This window comes from Rattus norvegicus, chromosome 17 (assembly GCF_021556685.1).
Source record: "Rattus norvegicus strain SHRSP/BbbUtx chromosome 17, alternate assembly SHRSP_T2T, whole genome shotgun sequence".
In the NCBI taxonomy this organism is placed as follows: domain Eukaryota; kingdom Metazoa; phylum Chordata; class Mammalia; order Rodentia; family Muridae; genus Rattus; species Rattus norvegicus.
Genome location: NC_141550.1, coordinates 74,402,302 through 74,427,901, shown reverse-complemented (window position 1 = coordinate 74,427,901; position 25,600 = coordinate 74,402,302). Strand labels below are relative to the sequence as shown.

The window sequence follows — 25,600 nt, the reverse complement described above, 5'->3', positions numbered from 1 at the left end:
TCACTATATGCCCCTGGCAAAGGAAAATAGGCTTTAATTCAAAAGACAAAAGATCACCACAATATTCAAAAATCAGATGATTTTGAAAGCACTTGGCTCTCTTAGAAATATTCAAGGGGTAATATGACCAAAGGTTCACATCAGGCAAGGAATCTTCCATATGAATTCCAAAGCATTATTTGAATCCTTCTAAAAAAAGAAGGGGAGCATTCTATGTTTTCACTCAGAATATATAACAACTAAGCTGTTGTGTTTGGTCCCAGACAAATACACTTAAACACAGAAGTCTCAGATGACTTCTGCAAATGAATGAATATTCTTGGTTTCCTCAAAACCTAGCACAGCTGATCATGGGGTACCTAATGGACTGTCAAGGAGCCTTTCTACAGGAATAGGTAGACTCTGGTGGAGGGATCGTTAGTAGTTATGTGAGACAGACACTTGTGTGCAAATTCCCACATTAGCATATTTTCAGAAGGTTGCAGCTCAAACTTAGAGTCCTAGCATACTTAGATGTAGACATGCCCATCCTCTTTGCAATGCAAGTTAAATATGCCCATTTCATGTCCATCCTTTTAACCCCTTCTTGCACATGTTCTCAATGACCTTGAACTCAAAATGTTCAGGAATATGTCTTCCATTGTCACCTTAAGTTGAACATACCCAGTAATGGACCTCAGTAACTAACTATGCTTGGTCCAACTTCAAAGTGCTTTCCTATATAAATATTCATAAACTCCCTGGACAAAAATCTCTGTATTTCTTTTGTTCAAGGACACTGTATTGTTTTGGAAGTAATGCCATGGTCTCTTTTTGTGCTGTAAAAGAATTAAATAATTAAATAGTGAAATAATGATAATTCATACATAGTCTTACTTCTTTGTCATGATTAATTTGGCTTTACTCAAGCCAAAGTACATACCCATTGGGTTTTGGGTTTGGTTTTCTTTTCTTTTTTTTCCCCATGAGCCACACATCAATCTATCCCAAACCATTGCTTTTAATTACAAGATATGTCAGATTCCAGAAACTAGAAAACAAAAGCCAAAATTTAAGGCCTGAAAGGAGTAAGAACAACACAATAGAAAAAACTAAGCCATAAGGAAATAGAGGGCGGGGGGCTGGAGGTAGGACCCAGAAGGTAAGAGGATATTGTGTTTCTGTAAGACTTGAGTTCAGGTCCCAATACCCACTTTGGGTAGTTCACAGCTGGATGTTACTCCAGCTTCAGGGCATACGACACTCTCCACAGTTCTCTCAGACATCCACATTTACACTCATGTGCACACTTACTTCACCCTATGCCCATATAACTAAAAATAATAAAATAACTTTTTAAAAAAGGAAATGAACAAGTAAAGTCCGTTCACTCACTAAAATTATGAAAAGAGTGAAGTCTAAAATCTCACTTTTTTGGGTTACAACCAAACATCAGAATCTCAGCCCCTTAGGTCATTTGTGTGGGATTGTCCAACAATATCCAGTTTCCAGGATAGAAAGACAGAGAGCAATTCAGGGTAGGGGACATGACCAGGTGATGAAGCCTGTGAACTGCTGAGATGGGGGCTTTTTCCTGACCTAAAACAAAAGCTTAGCTGCTTTGGAAAACAAAGACCTTGTGGGCTTTTTCTCCTCTGGCTGACAGGGTCAACAAGTTCAAGGCTTCATCGGGACATAAAGGTTGTAGGCCAATCAAGGTTGGATCAGGACATGTACAACAGTTGTAGGCAATCAGCTGTCCTAATCGTCAAAGTGACAAAGCCTAAATTAGGTGGGGAGGGGGGAGTCCCTTCAAGGACTTTAAAAGCCCTAGCCCTTTCTGATTTGTGAAGGGTGTTTTTCTCTGCATTCTCTCTCTCTCTCTCTCTCTCTCTCTCTCTCTCTCTCTCTCTCTCTCTCTCTCTCTCTCAATGTGTGTGTGTGTGTGTGTGTGTGTTATGGTGTGTCTGTGTTATGGTGTGGGGTGTGTGTGTGTGTGTGTGTGTGTGTGTGTGTGTGTGTGTGTGTGCTTCATAACTCCTAATAAAAGCCTGTCTTTACTGGCAAAAGAAGAAATAAAGAGATGAAGGAGATATGGAAGAAAGAAAATGCCCCCCCCATTAATATCGTAACACTACAAAGAGAGTTACTACTTGTGCCAAACTCATTAACATTCTGTAGGAAAACTTACAAAAGCACTTTGCACGTGCTAATTTAGTAATTGCAGTCTGGAAGGAACGATTCTGCATAATTTACAGAATGAGGGAACTGGTGCACTGGAGGACTTCGGGAGTCTGATCGCAATCACGCAGTTAGGAAATAAGGTTGAGGTTCTTCCCAGGTCAAAGTCATAAGTACTTTTTCTAGCCTCACTAAAGACAATCCCCAAGTCTGTCCTCAAAACTTCAGGTCTGGAGGGGAGAGGTGCTTTCCACACCAGGCTTGAGACATGAGACTTGCATATTAGTGCGAGGACTCCGCCCTTTCTGAGGGCCGTACCTTTATACAATTCCATATTCCTTACCCAGTGACCTCGTCTCCAATGTGGACCTCCAACCAAGGCCTTTGCAGATCCCCTGCCACCTTTGCTTCTGAAAAGGAGCAGGAGTTGGGGACCACAGACACTCCCCTGCCATCACCCTACCCGGTGGTTTGACTCACTACTTTTCCATAGTAGCTTTCCTGCTCACACCCTCATCCCCACCCTCCAGCCTTAGGATCTGTTCAAACACCTTTTGTTGAGAGAGCCACAGCAGTGTAGAGCACTCCCACTCTGGCTCTGACCCACCTGACTCCAACATGCTTTCTTAAGGCTGCAACAAAACACCAACCAGCCTTCCCCAACCTGAACCCCTTGCTTGGACCAGCCCAGTAAGTGGTTAAAGGCTTAGTTCTTTCATTCCAGCTTAGATATAATGAACTCCTCTGCATTTGACAGCTAGCTCTCTGCAGCTCAGCTGAGCTCCTGACAGAGGTCTGTTTCATTTTGTTTCCTTGTTCCTGGCGTTTAATGAATGTCACAGTAGATGAAACAAATGCGTCTCGAATACCAAAGGGAGGATGCCGGTGAGCTGGCTTTCTTTTCTGTATCAGCTCCATTCCTGGTTTGGGATGGCGGGTGTTTGTCATAAGATGTTCTGAAAATCATGGAGGAAGTGAGTGCAAGAATTCCCAGACCAGATGCTGAAGGTCTCATAACTAATTTGTTTGCAAGATACCTGCCATTGGCAGGTGACGCTGCCTTCCTCCAGCCTCCGTGAACATGTGTGATGAAATTTAATAACAGCATCATTTTTGTAATCTGAGTGAGTACCATTCACTGGCCTCTGTCACCGAGGAGGAAGCTAGGCATCAGCCTCTGAGCTGGGGGCTTGTCATTGATGAACGCCGATCTTAAGAGGGCTGCAATTTCTTTCCTGATGTTTTGTGTTTCATGGAAGACGAATGAACCCAAGCTCAATTTCTCTAAATGAACCAAGCTCAATTCCTCCAAATGAAGTCCAATGCACTTTTAAAGACATAGTCCTTAAGGGTGATTTTTGGCTCTCATGAGAACAAAGCTGCCTGCTAGGACTACATGTCTCAGGGTGGGGTGGGACCCAAGGCTTGGGCTTCCCCTCCTCTGAAGAGGAGAGGGAATAATGGGGTGGGCAAGAGATCTGTGAGAGCGGGACTGATAGGAGACAAGGGAGGGGGCTGCATTTAGGATGCTATTTCAGCCAGCAGATGAATGGTGAACACAGGATCAGCATGTGTACCTGGAAAAGCAGCAGCGGATCATATCAAGATCCCCTCCTTCACCCCCCTTCCCAAGCCCTCTCTCTTGTGTTGGCATTGCAATATCTCTTATACTGTATAATCGTTAATTAGGGGAGGGAGACCTTATTAATGCAATTTTATAAATGAGATGAATATGACCCCAAAGGGGCCAGTAATAATTTATACTACATCCCATAGCTTAGAACTAGAGGCAGACGTTAACCCATTAGAGTCGAGCTCCAAGGTTCACCATCATTTCATACACATTAGTCTTGCTAATCCCAATGATGCAATTGAATTGCCCTGTAAAGACCTAACTGTGTGGTTATTTCCAAAAAGGAAATGAATGGAAGCTCGTGAGTTTAATTCCCAGCCCCCACATAGCAGCCCACAACTGGCTGTCACTCCAGTTCCAGGAGATCTGAAACCCTCCCAGGGACATATTTGTAGGCAAAGCACCAATACAACCAGTACGCATAAAATAAAAATAAAACCATAAAAATATAAAGCTCCTCCATTAAAAAAAATAAGGTAACAAGTTATTGAGGAAGGTGCCTGACTCTGAATTCTGATCTCTACCTGTGCATGCATGGAACACATGTACATGCACATATATGAACACACACATACGTGTGTATGAGAGGCGGGGAGGGGGAAGAGAGAGATAGATACATAATTCCCAATAAAGCCCTAGGAAAGGGACTGGAAGGTAACCACAATTAGAAGTAACGCTTTTACTGAGGATTCAAGTTCAGTTTACAGTAGCCATGTTGGGAGGCCGTGCACAACCCCCTGTAACTCTAGATCCAGAGTGACCTGATGGAGCTCCAGTGGCGCAATCCGTTAGCGTGTGGTACTTATACAGAGTGACCTGAGCACGTGAGCCCTGCAGGTACCTGCACTACTCACGTGGGCCTTCCCAAACAAAGATGCACACACACACACACACACACACACACACCACACACACATACACACACATACACACACAAACACACACACAAACACACACACAGACACATACACACACAAACACACACACATACACACACACAAACACACACACAAACACACACACATACACACACAAACACACACACAAACACACACACATACACACATACAAACACACACACACATACACACATACAAACACACACACATACACACACACACACACACACACACACAATTAAAGGCAATAAAAGTGAGTTTCTTTTAAGAGACCTCCAGGAAATGAAGAATCCACATGTTCCTTTTCATCTTGACCTTATTTCAAAGAACATCATGGGTAGACATCGTCATTACAAAAAGCTTCAAATAGATTCATCTTCTAGGACGGGAATCTTGGGGAAATGTTTTAAGCGCAAAAGCTATCAGATGGCCGTCTATTCTTATAACATCAACAATGAAACTCATGGTTGGCTTTTAGCAATCTATTTTACACCTCTATGATAGAATGTGAGCGAACGCCAAAACCCTCTCTTTTGCATGTGTGCTTTGCTTGGTTGTTTTGTGTTTTTAGACAGAGTTCTCTGTGTAGACCTAGTTGTCCCGGACATAGCATTGTCAAGCACGCAGGCCTCAGACTCACAGATATCCTCCTGCCTCTGCCCCACCCCAGTGATGGGATCAAAGGTGTGCTCCAACACAGCCTGGTGCTCAAGGCTTTATCTGTAGGGAGCTTAAAATGTGAAATTATTTTCCTATCTAGAGTCTAGAGAAGACTTCTCCATAATTTGAGTAGGTAATCCTCCCAGGATGGTCAGAATGGAGGTATTATGTTTCTTCTTTATCTTACTATGCACACATGGTTTTAAATTTTATTGAATGGTATGGAAACTTCAACCAGCAACTACAAGCTGGCCACCTACAGGCTACACTGAAAAACGTTCCTCCTCACATTGAAGCAGCCAAGTACTCACCTGGGGGATAGTTTTAGGTGGCAGACTCTAGCACAGTTTGGACAATGTGAGCTGTTGTACTTCAAACAAATTCCAGTGTGGCGCCTCTGGGGCTAGTCTGGGGGACTACCTGGGAAGTAGTTTCCTATACAAGATGCAAGAAGGAATCATTTCAGGTCCACAGAGTCTGAAAGTTGGCATCTAGAAACTTCCCGTCGGTTCTTCCCAGGGAAATCCAAATGAGTGAGTTTCGATGAGCAGCTCTCTCCCACCCGGTGTGTGCCTTCCCCTTCCCAGGTGCCCTCTGCTCTACCGCAATTCTGAACTCTTGTCGTGCAGCCTGTGAGGTTTTCTTCTCCTGGGTAACCTTCCTTCGCCCCTGTTTTGAAATTAAATTCCATGTGTTCTGCTCATGTTGGCACAAAAATTGTCTCAAGTTAGTTTAATAAAACCATCACTAAAACGATTGTCTTGAGTAGTGTAATTATAGAGTTGGTAATTAGACTCCACGAAATGAATAGTGCCATTAGATTACATTCAGACAAGCACCACCTATCCCCATTCCGTTCTAATCACCCCTTAAATGCAATCCTATTTGTGGGCGAAGGCATTCTGGATGGTAATGGCAAGACCATCATACACACTTGCACTAGATGTTGTCACCTCTAAAGCTAGGACAAATTGACAGATACCATGGTATTTATTACATTACCTGTGGCCAGAGGAGCCAAGGAGGTGGGAGAAGCTTCCTTTGAAGTACATGATCTGGGGCCCTCATACGCTATCTGTCCGATGACAATCTCTGCTTAAAGCTTTGCTTTTCACGCCCTCTCTTCTGCAGAGACCTTTGACTTAGCAAGTTCTGCCCGAGCTTTTGCCTCTCCATTCTTTGCTTTAGCTCTCATTTCCATGTTGCATGTGAGACCTGCTAACCTACGTCTGGTCACCAAGATGGTTATGACTCTTTGGAAGCAGACACTACGCACATCCTGCATGAACACAAATGTCCTCTGCTGCCCGGAGCAGCCACTATCAATAAGTCAATAAGGAGAGACTCACATTACACAATTATACTTTGTATCCAAGTGCTGGCCAATGGCCCACGGAAATTAACAAGACTTTGACCCATCTCGATGGATGGAGCACTCCTAGTCCCTGATGGCCGGTCATTGGATGTTTAACATTGTTACTGGCTTTCGTTGTGTTTATTCTATTTAGTTGGTCCTGTGATCTCTCTCAGGGAGCTAATTATATACTGCCCATGTCCAACCAACTAGGAGATGACAGGAGCAACTAGAACTCACACTTTTCTAATACCTGGGCCCTCACCAGGGCTGAGCTGGTAGACGTATTTGCAGACTCAGGTCTTGAGTCTGATTCTTTTTTTTTTTTTTTTTACTGGTACTTTTGTGAGGTCTGATCTGAACCCCTTTATTCCAACATGCTGGGGTGGACTCCCTTTCAGAGAGACAACCCTGAGCGGACTCTAACAAGGAGTTATATGCCTTGCAAACAACTGGGAGCAGAATTCAAACAATTGGGGCAGAATTTGCACACTGGTAACTAGGCAGGGTACCATAGGTGGGGCGAAGTGACCTCCAAACTGATTCGTGGTCAGTGGACCATTCCAGGGCTTTCTGAGAGGGAAACCAGTTCTCTTCCCACTACCTGCTGATCCGAATGTAGACGTTTCAGCTCCTTCTCAAGCACCATGCCTACCTGCATGCTGCCATGTTTCCTGCCATGATGGTAATGGACTGAACCTCTGAACTGTAAGCCAGCCCTAATTAAGTGTTTTTGAGTTGACATGATCATGCTATATCTTCACCTAGATAAAATAAGATACGAGGCTTCACCTGTACACAGGCGTGTTCCTAGATGAACTGTCCAAAGCAGAGTTACTCAGCGACTGGGCAGACTGCTTGTTATCATTAATACAAAGTATGGATTTGGGGAACTGAGTCAGGGGGCCAGGATTTCAGTCTGTCTCGGCATTCAAAGTCAACAGAACCATGTGGGAGGAAATTTGTTTTCGCTTTATACCGTGTGGGTCCAGAGGACCAAACTTGGGTCACCAAGGCCTAGAGCCACCATCTCGAGGGCTCTTGTCTTCTTTAAAAAGTGAATCCAGGCCACGGCCGCCTGGTCCGCCCAGCAGTGGCCCAGTCATAGTTCGTGTTTCTGCATCATGTCGGTGGCCTCCTGAGGGCGCTGTGCAGCGATTCCTAAGTGGAGCTCAGAGAGTTCCAGGCCCAGCACTTACGCGGTGACAGTGAAGAACAAGAAAAGCTGCTGAAGAAAGCTGTGCGTCGTACGTTGGAAATCTTTCCTTTTTATACAACTGAAGAACAGACTTATAAACTCCAGCAAAAGTGGTGATATAAAGAAGCTCGTCATGGGTCTGGATAGGATGGAGGAAACAGCCCGTGGACTCTGTGGAATACTACTCAAGAGCAGATGCAGAGACCACAATTATGTACACGAACGGAACTCGTCCAGGCGACCGGATCATGCGCGCAGGCTAGGATGCAGGCTTAAAGGAGGTCAGGCAGCATAGATGTGGGCAGTCTGGGGGTCAGGTTCGGGATGAGTCTCGGAGGACTACGATGCTGGAAGAGGCGGCTATGGAAAACTGGCACAAAAACAACACAGCTCATGGTTTGTCAGCATAGTTGATGATGTCAGAGAACATCACCCAAGGTCTCATCAGTGTCAGAGATGTACTTGAAGTCACTTCTGGTTTTCCTCTCCAATCCGTCCCTTCTCCTATGCCGGCCGGGCTCCAGGGACGTCCCGTAGGTGGTACCCCCTTTCTTCTCTGATCTCGGTGGGACCTCCATTTGTCGGCGCCAGCACTGACACAGTACCGAGAATTGGGCGAAAGCCTACAGGATGAAAGAAACACACACACACACACACACACACACACACACACACACACACACAGGTTATCATGTCAAGCCAGGAGAGGAAGAGAGGGAGAGAGAGAGAGAGGGAGAGAGAGAGAGAGAGAGAGAGAGAGAGAGAGAGAGAGAGAGGGAGGGAGGGAGGGAGGGAGAGAGAGAGAGAGAGAGAGAGAGAGAGAGAGAGAGAGAGAGAGAGAGAGTGGAAGAGCGGAAGGAAGAGTGAGAGTGAGGAAAAAGAGTGAGAGTGAGGAAAAAGAGTGAGAGAGCTTGAGTCTGATTCTTAACAATAGAATTAATAATTATAATTAATTAACTATTCTTATAGATCAAGACACCACAGTTCTCCTTCCTCCTGCTTTCCCACTATGAGTTTGCCAAGGTTCTCTGATAGGGCATGCTAAAGGAAATGATATGCTTGACCTAAGATTTGTACAACTCTTGTCAAAGCAAGAGTTTTAACAGACTGAAGTTTGGGGTGAAGAAAACCCATATCTCAAGAGAGAGCTGTGTGTCCTGAAGTCAGAGAAGCGACAGATGCTGTTTCCGGTCTCACACCGGTTGCTGGGGGAAGGTATATGTGGCATTAAAGCAGCATTAAGTTCCACTGTGTTTTATCTATTACTCCCCCACTACTGGAACATTTGCCTCTGCGTCATCGTTTCTTGCTAGGCACTGAAAACAGAGCCGTGTGTGTGTGTGTGTGTGTGTGTGTGTGTGTGTGTGTGTGTGTGTGTATGTATGTGTGTGTGTATGTGTGTGTGTATGTGTGTGTGTATGTGTGTGTGTATGTGTGTGTGTATGTGTGTGTGTATGTGTGTGTGTGTGTGTTTGTGTGTGTGTGTGTGTAGTTGCACATGTGTATGGAAGCCAGCACACCACCTTACGTAGCAGTGTCATTCCTCAGACAAACTCTACCTTTTTTGAGAGAGGGTCTCTAACCACCTTGTACCTCAGAGGTTCTTAACCTGTGGAACACAACCCCTTTGGGGTTCAAATGACTTTTTCACAGGGGTCTCCCAAGGCCATGGGAAAACACGGATCTTTACATCAGAATTAGTAACTAGCAAAGTTACAGCTATGAAGTAGAAACAAAAATAATTGTATTGTCAGGGGTCACCACAACATGAATAATTGTATTAAAAGGTCGTGGGATTAGAAGGCTGAGAAGCACTGCTCTGTCTCACCGAGCAGGCTAGGCTGACTAGTCACAGTCTTCCTCAGAGCTCACGGCTGCCTCCTCAGCACAAGAATTACAAACTTGCACTGCCATACCAGGTTTCTGTAGCTGGGTTCCGGGGATAGAATTCCAATCTTCCTGTTTTCGAGTCAGGTATTTTACTGACTGAGGGACTTCCCTATCCCTATTTTTTTAAATCTATAAAATGAAATTAATTATGTGCATTCCCTACTGTTTTAGGGAATTGTGTGTATGTGTGTACATAAAATATGATAAAGTGCATAAGAGCATCTTGTAAAGTGGAAAGGATTATAACATGGAAATTATTATTATCATGGCTTAATCAGATCCAGAATAATCAATGAATTGAGATTCGTTTCTGGAGGTTTTGATGTCTCATGTCCTATCGAGGAAAAACAGAATTCTATTACATCAAGTATTATCTATGCTTATGCACTGGACTCATTAAAACATCGCAGTCCTACAAAGCGAGAGGCTCGAGTGGATGCTGTGAGCCCTCTTTGACATTTGCTTTTTCATCCTGCTTTCAATTTGCGGGCTTTCACTTTCCTCTTCAGTAATAGGAATTGCTCTGTTCTTGGTTGATTGATTCTAGGAATTTGCTGAATATAGCCGAGCTCTGACATATTTGCATTTTTAAGTCTTGAAACATTCGTTCAGTTTTTAAAAATGAGTTTATTTTGAGGAAATGTACGACTTCTTGAACTAATGGCAAATGGAGTTAATAAAATTCATACCTGCTGTGGGCCATGATGATCAGAGATCAAAGGGGAAATAAATCAAAGGCTAAATTCCACACTCTCTAATTGCCTGCATTCCCCATTCATTTTGGTAGGAATACTTTCTGCTTGGGATTAGAATGAAGAAGCCAAGAACAAATGCTTCTCCCTTTTAAGTTGTTCCCAGAATCCTCTTTCAAAAGCATGGGCCATTTGCATTGCTCTGCCCTCCTCTGTGGCCACACAGGCATCAGTGTCTTCTTGGTAAAACTGTCTGTAAGTGTTGTCCATGCATAACATTACCATGTTCATCTTCTTGGGGGAACATGACTAACTGTTTTTTACTGTGTTTGCTGATGACTTGTTGACAACAATTACATTCTTAAATGAACTTGAAAAAAAACTGCCATAGATGAAACCCAAAAAGTTCAGGCATAGTTCTTACCCAGCCCTTTTACATACAGCTCCAGTACTGGCTACTTAGAGATAAAACTCCCTTGCCCATCATCGCCTCACTTATATATATATATATATATATATATATATATATATATATATATATATATATATATCAGTGATTATCTTTAAAATAAGGCAAACTCAGGACTTGGAGAAATGGCAGGTACAATAGCTTGTTATACAAACCCAAATACAAGAGTTCAGCTGGAACCCACAGTCGAAGGAGGAAACTTGAGTTCACAAAGTTGTCTTCTGACTTACATGTATGTATGCACTCCCACTCACCATACGTACAAACACACACGTACAAACATACACATACCACACACTACTACTACTACTATTATAAAACCAACAGTAATAACAGTAATAATTGAAGTCACACACCAATAATAATAAAACAATAATAATAATTGAAATAAGTCACAGACACAAATAATAATAATAAAACAATAATAATAGAAGTTAAGTGAAACTCTACAGAAGTATAAAGGGGGTGAGATCTCCAATGATACTATTAGGCCTCATAGACTTGGCTTGATTTACGGCACATCTTCTGGAAGCACAAGTCCATCCCTAATGAGGAATCTAGGGTGGATTAATGGATATTTAAACAAACTAATGTCGATTTCAGAGGCCCTCTTTGGGGCCCAGATTATAATCCCTTGTGTTTTGTGCCATTTCTATTAGAAATTAGCCATAGAGAGACAGAATTCTGATTGTATAAATATCCTTGTCTCCAATGCAGTGCCCTACAAGTCTCTTGGGACCAACAATGAGAAACAAGCTTCCTAACTGTTACTTAACCCATATATTATGCTCAAGTTTTCTTAACGGATGCTTTTATAGGGACGCGATATTGGTGAATGGCTGAACATAGTTAACTGTTAAGAGTCAACCCACTTAGAAAAAAGTAAGTGCCAGAGAGGACCACTGAACTAACCACTGAACTAAAAATCACACGGTGTTTGCCCAGTCCACACCCAGGAGATAGGAATGTTTAGCAGAACTATTTCTGATGGTTAGACTACAGAGAATGGTAAGCGGAGACCATGCCTGGTTTAGAAGGCCTATCCTCAGAAGGAAATATTCCTCAGAATTCCAGTTGACTTTGCAAGGGCCCTGCACAAAGGTTTTCTGACAGGGGCTCTACATTCAAGGTGTCACCCCTGACTCAAAGACATGACAACTAGGACAGAAAATTAGAGTTAAGGCTATTTAGAATACATGTGTGAAAATGTCAAGAAACATTTTTGATTAATAAGATAATATGCTTATAAAACACGTAAGTGAATAAACACCTTATAAGAAGAAAATTAAAGAATATGAAATTAAATGCCTGGGTTTAGGTTTCATCAAGTCATATATATACATATATAAAAAATACACTATGAAATTATATATAATGTAAATTATATATTAAATTATATATTTAATAATTATTGAATTATATTATCAAATATATGTATACATTAAATATATTGATATTAAATATAAATACATTAAATATATGTATATATACATTTGCTTTCCCAAGGATACATGAGGGAAATAAAACGTATTAGACCAATGTTTCATTCAGAAGCATTGCACATACGAACTTTTTCATGCTTAATCTCATTGTCAGAGAATGAATTGTAGACAGGAACTGAAACCCTCAAAGGACAAGTGACCAAAGAAGATGAACACAGAACAGGGAGGTGCCACAGGAGTTCAAAGTGCGGCCATCACGGAGGAGGGGAAGCAGGCCCCTCCAGAGGGGCAGAGTTCAATATTTCTGAGAAAGATAACTTAGTGGGGAAAGTTCCAGAAGCATAAGGAACAGACAGGAAATGGGGAAAATTCTAAAGGAAATCTCACCTTGATCAAGTAATGTGGAACGAGAGTCTTACGATATTTGCTGAACTATGATTTATTAGAAGAAATGGTGTTTGAATTTTTTTTTTTATTTTAGGAAAAGAAATGAATGGAATCGGGGCTCGTGTTTGTAATCACAACACTTGGGAGGCAGCAACGGGGCCATCATGAATTCAATGTCCGCCTCAGCTATGTCGAAGCTAAAGCCTGGAATACAGAAGAGAAGTGGGGAGAGAGGACGGAGGTGGGGGAGGAGGAAGTGGAGAGGAAAGGAGGGAAGGGAGGAAGAATGAGTACTTGGATAAAGGAAGTCTCAGAGATGAGGCGTACATTGAAAGCCTCGTGATGTAGAAGGCAGAAGGCTCGCTCATCCGGAAGCTTTGCTTAGCTCAAAGTGCCAGGTAAAGCTGCATCCGGGTAGAGAAGTCACAGAGCCAGGAGCTTTAAGTTCCTAGTCACATGTCCGCAGTCAGTGACTGAGAGCACTCAGCTGCATCTCTCCTTTTCATTGAGTCCAGGACACAACCCAAGAAATGCTCCCATCCACAATTAAGACTGGTCTTCTCAGATCAGTGAGCATAAACTAATCCACCTCAGGCATGCTCAAGGGCTCATATCCCGACTAATTCTAAATTCTGTCAAATTGACAATTACCACTAATCATCCCATGATCCCCTCTGTACTTTTTGTCCATGTAAGAACTAATAGTGTAAATTAATGAGTTGACAGTAGTCAATGAGGGGGGAAAAAGAGCTCGATGCCTATTTATAGGGCATAGCGATTCAATGACCGTTCAAAATGCCAACTGGTTGAGGAGGGGCAAGACTTGGTTTTATAACTTGGATGGTTGGGAAGGATGTTAGTCCTATTGTGAGAAATCAAGAATTAGGAATAGTCCTCCCTTTTAGACAGAGAATAACATCCAGTTAGTTGAACAGAAAGATTTCAGAGGTCCTGGATGAAGCCTGCTACAATTGCAGTTAGAGCCAGGAGGGCAATTAGTTTCTGAATTATTAAAGCAATCTGTATATGGTGACGTCAAAATGGCACTCCCCAGTTTCCCCCTCCTACCTCCATCTCTCATAGGGAACTGATAAAGTTCTCAGGCGAGGGGAAAAAATTGTCTGGTTTCTTTGTATTTGGATGCAAAGAGAGAACAGACTATGATTTAGTAGATTTAATCAACCTATTCTGCTAAATCAGATAATTAAACCTCCTCCAGCAGACTTCTACTCTCATTCACTTTGTCCCTAAATTACTCAATTTGTATAGCTACATTGATTAAATATCCACTCCTCCTCTTAGTGTGGGGTGCAACCATTTAAGTCTTAAAGGTATTTTCCCAGAGAATTTAACTTGATTTAGAATTCTAGGAGCGTGTAAAATGAACCTTCATTAGCAGGGACTTATTTTATTAAGACCGTTTTTGCACAACTTTAATTCTGTTCTGGGAATTCTTGGTCAATCTTTAAGAAGCTGAACTTTTTTTTTTAAATTAGAGAGGCTAATAGCATCAAGATTCTCTTTCATTTACTGATATCGGAGGGAATTTCCATCAGCTGACAATGGAAGGAATTCTTATACTAAAGGAAAACTCTTTATTGTGTGATTCAAAGCTAAGCATGATTTAAACCATAGAGTTCTAATCAGCATACTATGATGCACATTTTCAGAATTTTTATAAGTGTGAAAACTGCACACTTATACTGTTGCAGTATTATACAAGAATACTGTTGCTTCTCTAAGATTTATAGATATATATACACTATAATATGTGTATTTTATATAATGTGTATATACATACATATACACATGTGTATACATCATAAACATATAAATATACATATACATGCATATACATTTTTACATCATATATAACCTATATATCATATACATACACATCATATACATCACATACATTGTACACATTGTATACATCATATACATATGCATATTCATATACATCATGTACATATATATCATATACGTACACATATACATTTTAGTGTAAGGAGCTAACATTTCTGTGGAAGGGGAAATATATACAGAAATTTTGAGTCATCCTTTGCTGGGGCTTGAGAGGTAGCTCAATGGATAAAGCTCTTGCCACACGAGCATGAAGGCCTTGTTTTAAATCCCCAGAACCCATATCAAGCTAAAGATGGTAGGGCACATCCAGGTGCTCCTATGCTGAGATGAGAGGTGGAGATAGGAAAATCCCAGAATGACGTGGGACAGTTAGCCTGGTATACTCAAAGATGAACAAAGTGGTCCCATCACAGAGAAGTGTGAACTTACATTCAAGGTTGATTACCTTCTGACATCCACATGTAAGCCATGGTGCGTACCCGCAATTAACCCCACGAACATGCCATCATATGTGTACGTGTGTGCGTGCGTGACAAATTTTTAAGTCCACAATTTCCCAGTAAGCTCCAAGGAATTCTCTGAGGATTCACCTTTACTTAGACAGACCACACTGTTTTATTCACTAACTACATATGACAGAGAAATCCAAAATTTACAAAGAACTCACGAAGTTAGACACCAGAAGCCAAATGATCCAATTAAAAAATGAGGTACATAACTAAACAGAATTCTCAACAGAGGAATCTCGACCGGCTGAGAAGCTCTTGAAGGTATGTTCAACATTGCTAGTCATCAGGGAAATGCAAGTCAAAATAACGCTGAAGCTCCATTCTACACCCATCATAATAGCTAAGATCGAAACCTCAAGTGATAGCACATGTGGCAAAGATGTGGAGCAAAGGGAATACTTCTCCATTGCTGGTGGGAGTACAAACTTGTACAAACGCTCTGGAAATCAAATTGGAAGTTTCTCGGATATTAGGAGTAGCTCTCCCTCATGATCCAACTATACCACTCCTTGGCATATACCCAAAAGATGTTCCACCATACCACAAGGACGCTTGCTCAGTTATGTTTATAGTACCTTCATTTATAATAGCAAGAAACTAGAAACAACTTAGATGTCCCTCAACTGTACAATGGATAAAGTTCTACTTTTTAAAGAAATGGTCTCTAATGTATAAATCTATTTGCAAACCCTCCGACTAGATCTTCTTTGCCCAATTGTCAATGTATAGAGTCTCAATTATTGTGTCTGAGAACCCAGACTCATCTAGTACCTTATCCAATACCCAAAGAATAAACCATTGTTAAATATTCAGAGAAGGGTGGGTAGAAAAGGCATGACACTTAGATTGACACTGTGGAGTGTCTATAGTTGTGGTCTAACTTGGCCTGATCCTTTTAGTTAAATCTTGGCTTCTCAAAGTGTCTCCCCTGATGACCTTTTGTGAATTTCTCAGTCCATGTGGATGTGCTGGACTCATCTTCTCTGTCTGTTTCATACACTTCATCCCCTTCAGTCTGCTCCCTGCTTCCTTTTTCTCATAGACCATGACACCTGAAATAAGGGAGTTGTCTGCCTCCCTTGTTCTATGTTGCATCCTAGTTTCCTCTCAAATTCCCAAAAGAATTGGGTTTTGCACATTTCTCAATGCTCACAGGGCTTAGATGAGGATTCTGAGTGCTAAAGACATTTTTATCTTTAATTGTTTATGGTTGTTGTTGTTGTTTAATATTACATGGATGCATGTGTATCTGGAAAGGCCTATGTGCAAATGAATGCAGTTGCCTTCAGAGAACAGAGGTCATTGGATCCTCTGGAGCTGGAGTTATAAGTAAGATGCTTGAAATAGATGCTGGTAACAAAACTCAGATCCCCTGCCAGAGTAGCAGCAGGTCTTAACTACTAGGCCATCTCTCCAGTTCCCAAAAGCACTTTAAGAGCAAGCATGCACAGCCTGCTTCAAGTTTCCTCCATTGGCTACGTTTCCTTCCAAGGGTTGTTCTCTGTGAGGCCCTTATCCTGAAATACATTGATGTTAGATTCCAAAGAAACGATAGCAGGACATGATAAATAGACACCATACACTTGCAAGGGGGACTTCTGGAACACAGCCATGGCATTTCGTACAAGAGAGTAGGATTGATGTTTTGAGGGTTGGTTTAAATGAAACCTGTCTCTACGAAAATTTGATTCTCCATTGGATCTTGCAAGTCATTGGTAGAAAATAGATCCCTAAGAGTGTACATCATATACGCCATTTGAATGGAAAGAAAATAGTGATCTGTGCAATATTCAGAAGCAATAACTGAGTTGAGCAATACCTTTTCCGGGGCTCCCAGACTAAGTATGGAGGGGATTCTGTGTTACACATAATAGCAGTGTCCTACTCATGGGTCCAAAGACAGTCAAAGGTAATAATTTTCACCTTTGTTGTTTTCTTTTTCAATTAATTAACTTATGTTCTGATCTCAGCTTCCCCTCCCTCCTATCCTCCTAGCTCCTTCCTCCTCACCCCCATCTACCACTCCTTCTTTTCTCCTCATAAAAGGGGAGGCCTCCCATGGATACCAACCTCTCTTGGCACAAGTTGCAGTAAATCTAGACTCATCTTCTCCTATTGAGGCTAGACAAGGCAGTCCACTTAGAGGAAAGGGTCCCAAAGGCAGGCCACACAGTCAGAGACAGCCCCTTCTCCCACCGTTAGGAATCCCACATGAAGACCCAACTGCGTAACTATTACATATGTGCAGAGGGTCTATGTCTGCTTGTGCATGCTCTCTGGGGGTGGTTTAGTCTCAGTGAACCCCTGTGGATTCAGGTTGATTCTGTAAGGCCCACCATAGCAATACCCCAGTCCCTGATACCAACTTCTGTCTTTGTTAGGGTCTTATTGCTGTGAACAGACACCATGACCAATGCAAGTTTTATAAAGGACAACATTTAATTGGGGCTGGCTTACAGGTTCAGAGGTTCAGTCCATTATCATCAAGGTGGGAACATGGCAGTATCCAGGCAGCATGGTGCAGGAAGAGCTGAGTTCTGCATCTTCACCAGAAGGAAGCCAGGAACAGACTGAGCATCCTAGGAGAAGCTAGGAGGAGTGTCTCCAATCCCACCCCACTGTGACACACTTCCTCCAACAAGGCCACACCCTCCAATAGTGCCACTCCCTGGGCCAAGCATATGCAAACCATCACACCACCAAATTGATTTCCAAAGTCCCTGTACAACTTTGCACTCCCATCAGCAATGGATTGCTCCACGCCCTCACCAGCATGAGCTGTCACTTGAGGTTCTGTTCTTAGCCATTTTGACTTGTGTTAAAATGCAATCTCAGAGTTGTTTTCATCTGTATTTTCCTGATGATGTTGACTATCATCCTGGCAATGTTGACTATCTCCCAGCCATCAGAGACTCCTCTGTCAAAAATTGTCTGTTTAAATCTCTATGATATTTTTAATTGGATTATTTGGTTTGTTGATGTCTTGTTTCTTGAGTTCTTTATGCATTTCGGATATCAGGCCTCTGACAGATGTGGAGATGGTGAAAATCTTTCTCCAATCTGTAGGCTGCCATTTTGTTCATTTGACAGTGTCCTTTGCCTTACACAAGTTCTCCAGTTTCAGAGAGTCCCACTTATTAATTCTTGATCTTAGTGCCCGAGTTGTTGGCTCTGTTCAGCAAATTGTCTCCTGTGCCAAAGAGTTCAAGGCTAGTCTAAACGATTCTGTACAGAACAGAAAGTTCTTTTATTGGACTTGGTGTATGCTGTTTTATGTTAAATTCTTGGATCCATTTGGACTTGAGTTTTGTGTAGGATGATGTGTTAATTCATAACTTCCCACAAGGAAGTAGACTACTACACTGTTGTAGCTTACCTTTGGGGCATTTAAAAGTACCAACTTCCTCTTCTGGTTTTTAATTTAAAATTATTGCCAAGCATGGGAACTCGCCCCTAGAGTTGTTGGTAACAGGAATACAAGTGTTGTCCAAACCAGTATGTTATCACTTTGGTTCCTTTCCAGAACTTGAAGGTAGAATTCTACAGCTGAAGACATCACATGCTTAAGACCTAGAACTGGGGGAGTCAAGCTAGAGCTGACCCTGAAGCCTCCATGAGAACTTGCTCTCATTGTATCAGGGGTGCTTTCGAGCTGCTGAATGAGAGGCAAAATTGGTAGAGCTACCTATTTGTAAAGGCTACAAATCCCAACAATAATTGAACCAGCGAAATATCCCCAAATAGTACAATAGTGTCACTCTTATCTTGCTGATAACCAGTAGCTGTCTATTGCACTTGAGGCCCACTCAATAGATCATAATTAATGTCTAGTATTGTAAGCCTAGGCACCTACCCATGGCTGGAAAATTCCCAGACCTGAGAAGACAGCCTACGGCTGACATTTTCCTAAACCAATATGATTTCTAATTGCATTCTCAATACTTATATTTATACTCACAGATAAAGTGTAGCTCTCATCCTCATCAAAGAAACTTCTTTTTGCAATGAATCGAGACTAATGTTCAAAGTGCAGACAGTAGGTATCTCTATCTGAGATGTTATTAGATAGGATTAAGCAAACGGAAGACTTTAAATCCAAACAACTGGGGGGTAGAGGTTAACATTTTCAACTGAGATCAACCGGACTTTATTTTCTAGGTTCAGGTGGCATGGGGACTTGAAGCAAATCTTTCATCATAAAAAAAAAAAAAACAAAAGAAATTATGACGTTTTCCTTACATTGTGGTGGTGGTTACTATCTGCCTTTCAATTCATGATCTGTACATGAAAATAACATGTAATCAGTAAATTTCTTTGAATGTCAAGATTCTGAGATGAACAATTAGAATTTTATTAAAGTTCTGTGTGCAAACTTCTATTTTTTTCTAAAAGCTCTATTAGTTACTCTCACAAACTCACTAATACCAAGCATCTAAATATTGTACCGATGAATGTAAATTATCCTCTATTTGATTTTAACATTATAATCAAATTGATATTTTATCATTATTTTGATACAGTGATATTTATACTATGAATTGAATATTCATGTGCTTTACTGCACTTACTTTAAGGCTATTAGCTCTTTGCTTATTGATTTGAAAGAAATTTTAGTATATTAAAGAAATTAATTTTTCCCTCACTCTGTGTTGTAAATATTCCTTCCAATCTGCTGTTGTGGTTTCAAATTTCTTTCATGAGGCCATTTTGCATATCAAACTCAATGCTTTGAAGAACCATATGCATTTCCCTTGGTCATTGCTCCTATCTGGTTTTTATTTATAATACTCTTGCCTATATTTTAATATTCTGTATCATTTCATCTGAAAATATTTTGTCTGTATTTTTAACACATTTTAACATACCTAAAATTTTTTCCAGCATGTTCTGCAAGAGGAGTACTAAGAACCTAGTTTTCAATTTCTTTTTCATTGAATACATTTGACTCATCCATTAACTACATTGTTTTACAAATATTTTTTGAATCCCTGCGTATATAAAGCAGTGTGCTAGGCTATGTCCAGTTACAAACAACAGACTATCCTTCCTTCCACGAGTTTATGGTCTGATAGTGAAGATGGACATGAAGTAAATATTTGTGAGCTTTCATTTGAACTGTGAAAACAAAGAGGAAGGCAAAGGATAAACAACTTGTATTAGAGACAAGGCCCTTCCATATAAATTAATTTTTAAATTTATTTAGTGTGGAAAGCAGAGGACAACTTTGTGGAGTCAGTTCTCACTTTCCACCTTTATACAAGTTGTGGTATTCGAACTCAGGTACCCAGGTGTTTGCAGCAAGCCCCTTAACCCCTGAGCCATCTTACTTTTCATATGCTAATTTCAAACCCACCTTACATTGCGCTCCATTCACTAGCACTGACCTATATTCGTTTAAACCAACAGCACACTGCTCTTGTGTCACCTGAGGAATTACACGTTACAATTTGTTTTAGCGTTTGAGCAAATTCTCCCTGACTATTCGCAGGCGGTTAAAGGTTTATTTTCTGGTATTTAATGAGCCTTGAGGCTAGGCCCGTCACAACAGCTGTGAGATTTCATTCTCACTGTGTAACAGGCCTATACATACAGAGTCGATTTTCTTTCCTGCTGCTCTCTGGGCTGGTAAATAGATTTGTTAAATTTAAGTTGTTTGTAGAGACTTGTGATCTTTCTTTTCCACCTAGAACCAATTCATTCACCGCCACTGACACTTTTTACTTCTTTCTTTTAAATGAGGCTGCCTTTTCTGTCTTTCTGCATTATTGCGTTAGCGCAGATTTCTAACACGCCAATGGGTAGGAGGGATAAAGAGGCGGTGTCCTTATTTCTTTTAACTGCCAGGGAAATATTTACAGTGGTACGTCTCTGGCTCTCAGTTTGGGTCTCCTCTTGTCTTCCTCCTTTCCAATGACGTAACCCTCCAGGACTTGTAAGGAACCTCTTTGGAACACAGGCGACAGAGTATTTATTTTTAGCACACGAATTTGGCTACACCATATTCAGGCATACAGGCTATCCTTTCACAAGGCAGAGAAGGAGCCACTGATGTTTTCTGGGTGAGATACAACTTCTTCACTAGCTTGCCCCTTGGGAGCCCCTCTTCAGTCTCATCTCTTCATCTATGTAAATATACCGTTGAAAAAGGAACCAGCTCTATATAGACTCGGACCTAGTCACCCAGCTGAGAGTCGAGACGAGAAGAGCTCTCAGAAGAGAACGAGTTGTGGACTGAACACGTTGTTCATGAATTACAACGCGGAAAGGAAGCAAAAGGGAGAAGCCACGAAATACCTATCAAAAGTTCAGGGGACACGGAGGAAATGTGTGCTTACCTTCAGTTTTCTTTCCTACTCATAAGCTAAATTCTGATACGTGGTCCCACGTTAAATCTTGTGTAAGATTCCCTTCACAGCCAAAGCAGGCTGGCACGGGCGGCAATTCACATTCACAGTCGATGCCGATGAAAATAATCCCCAGGGCTTCAGTGCAATCCATCCTGAATTAAAGTGCTTCGGACGTTCAGGGTTTGGACTCATCTGTCTCCCGGGATGCTATTAATGGGTTATGCATATTAGGCTATTTTCCAAATCCTGCTCTCTTGCTCTGGAAAATAAATTAGGAAATCCAGTTGAGATACATCTGGAAGGCTTTAAGAACTGGGAAAGATCCGCGCCTGGATGGGATGGTGTGAGACTGACCCCGTGTGAATTTGGGAGCAAGGGCTGCAGGATGTCTCCAAGGCAGTCCCAAGACTTGAATTTCAAGACACAGTGACTATCTAACCAGCAATCCCCTGGGGCCTAGATTTCAAATTGGACATTACATGGATAAAAATTCAATTAATTTTTCTGATGTGGTAGAAAAGCCCTGGGCTGGGATTTTTAAAATATGGCTTCTTGTTCCAACTCTACACCTAATTAGGTGGATGACTTAGGAAGTCATTTAACCTTTATGTGCCTCAAATTCATTATCTGTAAATGGGTGTCGCATGATGATGACCAATGTCCCTTTAAATTACTGCAGCCCCCACCCCACCCCAAAGCAGGTCCGAGAGATGACTCAGCACTGTGGGCCAGAGAGATGACTCAGCAGTTAAAAGCACTGGCTGCTCTTCCAGAGGTCCTGAGTTCATTTCCCAGTACCTGCATGGTGCCTCACAACCATCTGAAACTCCAGTTCCAGGAGATCTGACACCTTTTTCTGGCCTTTACAGGCACGGCATGCATGCCGTGTACAGACAGACAGACAGACAGACAGACAATCTCTCTTTCCCTTTCTCTCCTCTCTCTCTCTCTCTCTCTCTCTCTCTCTCTCTCTCTCTCTCTCTCTCTCTGTGTGTGTATGTGTGTGTCTGTGTGTGTGTCTGTGTATGTGACTGAGTATTCTTAAGTCTGAGAAGCAATACTAGGGTATTACTATGATAGATACTATCTACCTCACAGGGTGCTGGAAGATGAAATTATTAGTATGTGTGTATGATTTGGTTGGGTGAGTACTAGCCAATATTCACCTGTTTCCACAGTCTGGCTTTAATTATATGAAAAGACACTCTGCATGTTTTTGGTTAAGGAAGAAAGAGTTGAAGGCATTGAAAACAGCCTCCCTTTATTGAAGAAGAAATAAACTTACTGGTCTTCTGACTACCTTCCTCTGATCTGGTCTCACAAGCTGAATGGGGAACTCTGTGTACTCACATATATTCAAATCTCCCATGGATAATTGCTCACACCACTGTCCTATGTGATAGCTCTTAGAGAATCATGTAGGGCTGGAGCCGACCTTGACCCAGTGACCTTGAACATAAGAATCACTCTTGTACTTGCTGTAGGTTTTCCCAGCTCTACTATGCAGGTTGGAATTAACAACATGCATTAGAGTCAGGGAGATAAATTTATATCCAAGAATACAAAAAAAAAAAAAAAAAACCAAAACAAAAATTACCCACTGGGCAATCCAATGGTGAGCAAGTAAACGGAAGTATTTCGGATGGTACATACAGTATAGTGCCCATCTAGTAAAGGCACAGTTGTATGAGTATCAACAACTATATATACTAATGCTCTCACTATCCCAATGATGTTATAGACTACCAACCCTAAGAAGTTCCCTGTAGTCCTTCCTCAGTCAATGGTCCTCGGTCAACGCCATCCCTGTGCTTTGGCTCCTCCCCCAGAGATGAGTTGTTTCTGACCTTGAACTTCACAGAAATATGGTGTTAGGTATCTGGTCTCTTTCTCTAGCTAATGTGTTTGAGATGAATCCTGATTGTTGCATGAGTCGGCCGTATGTTTTTGTTTTTTTGCAGGGAGGTTAGTATTTCATGCAGATTGTGTGTGTTCCTTGCTTCCTTTTAGTGTGCTTAGGTGTTAGGGTTCTTTTCCTCTCTAGTTATTACAAATACATTGTATCGAGCAGAGAGAATGACTAGCTTAGCCTCCCTAAGCTTCGGAAGTTTTCTGGTTTGCACTTAGATTTTCTAAACAATGAAAGATCCATGTTTGGATAGATGATCAGTGGGGAAGAGCTTGGATTTTTCTCGCAGGGAATCTGAGTTCAGCAGAGGATGTGAGTTCAGATCCAGACACCCAGATTAAGAGGCTGACGCTCACCTGTAACTTCAACTCCAGGGCATCCAATGCCCTCTTCTGGCCTTTGCCAGCACATACATACACAAGGGTTGCAATAAGGGAAACTAAGTGTGTATGAACATGCACAAACAGAAACACACACACACACACAGAGAGAGAGAGAGAGAGAGAGAGAGAGAGAGAGAGAGAGAGAGACTAAAATAAATCTTCGAGATGGAAAGATCTAAAACTAATCTTTCTTCTATTCTCTCATATATTACACCCCCGATCACTTTCCCTCCTCTCCTCTCAGTCACCACCACCTTCCCTCTTCCCTGAATCCACTCCTCCTCCCTTTTTCTTCAGAAAGGGACAGGACTCCCAGAGATATCAACCAAGTTGCAATACGACTAGGTACCTCCCCTCATATTAAGGCTGGACGAGGCAAACCAGTAGGAGGATAAGGAGTCCAAAAGCAGGCGAAAGGGTCAGAGACAGCTCCTGTCTGCAATGTTAGGAGTCCCACAAGAAAACCAAGCAACACAACTGTAATATATGCAGAGGCCCTATGTCAGACCCATGAAGCCTCTGAATGTTGGCTCAGTCTCTGTGAGCCCCTATGAACCCAGGTTAGTTGATTCTCTGGGTTTTCTTGTGGTGCGCTTGACACCTGTGGATATTACAATCCTTCTTCCCTGTGTTATTCAGGTCTCCCCAAGCTCCACCTAATGTTTTGGCTTTGGATCTCTACATCTGTTTCCATCAGTTGCTGGATGAAGCCTCTCTGGGGACAGTTGGGCTAGACACCAATCTACGAGTATAGAAGTGTATCATTAGGAATCATTTCATTGACTATTTCCTTTCTTCTTTTCCAGTCATGTTTTAATAAAAACATTCTGATTAGGCTCCCAAAGTTCATAGAACCTTCTTGTATTCCTGAAGCGCAATGGTACGGCCCAGAACCCGCCCCATGTCCTCTGTGATTGGTCTTCCTCCCTCAGAGAGCTGAATAACAAATACCTCTTGCCCAACAACTACTCACATTTCTGTCATGTTTCTGTCATCCTAGGTCTCTGAGATGTCCAGCCTCTGGGTCCTGGCCCTCAGGAAGTGTCAGGGGTGGGTTCCCTTTCGTGGCTTGGGTCTCAAGCTGGACCAGTCAGTTGGATGGCCACTCCCTCAAGTCCTTGCCACCTCTACCCTAGCATGTCTTGCAGGCAGGAAAAGCATGGGTTGGAAGTTTTTGTGGTTGGGTTGGTGTATCAAATTCCTCCACTGGAAGTTTTGCCATGTTACAAAAGATGGCTGTTTTAGGCTCCATATCCCCCATTACTAGGAGTTGAAGCTAGGGTCACCCTTGTAGATTCCTGGGAGTTTCCATTATACTACGTTTCTACCTCACCCTTGACATGCCTCCCAATTCCAGTTGTCTCTCTTAGAACTCTCTCTCTCTCTCTCTCTCTCTCTCTCTATATATATATATATATATATATATATATATATATATATATATATATCCTCCCCATCACCACCAGGTCCCTCCTGTTCCTGTCCCCACATGCCCTGAGACACCCACAATATCTATTCTATTTCTGTTTCCGAGGGAGATTTATGCATCCCCCTTGAGCCCTCTTTGTTACTTAGCCTCTCTGGGTCTGTGGATTGTAGCATGGTTATCCTTTACATCTAATATTCACTTATGAGTACATACCTTGTTTGTTTCTCTGGATCTGGGTTACCTCACTTAGGATGAGTTTTTTCCTAGTTCCATCCGTTTCCCTGAAATTTCTATGATGTTATTTTTTAAAAGCCGAGTAACGCTCCATTGTATAAATGGCTACATCTTCTTTATCTATTCTTCTGTCAAGGGA

The 25,600-nt window shown here is 41.9% G+C and overlaps 1 pseudogene; it reads left to right on the top strand.

Annotated features, from left to right (window-relative positions):
- Nucleotides 1-7,654: 7,654 nt before the first annotated feature.
- LOC108348487 (nuclear cap-binding protein subunit 2 pseudogene) lies at nucleotides 7,655-8,370 on the top strand (annotated as a pseudogene).
- Nucleotides 8,371-25,600: the final 17,230 nt, after the last annotated feature.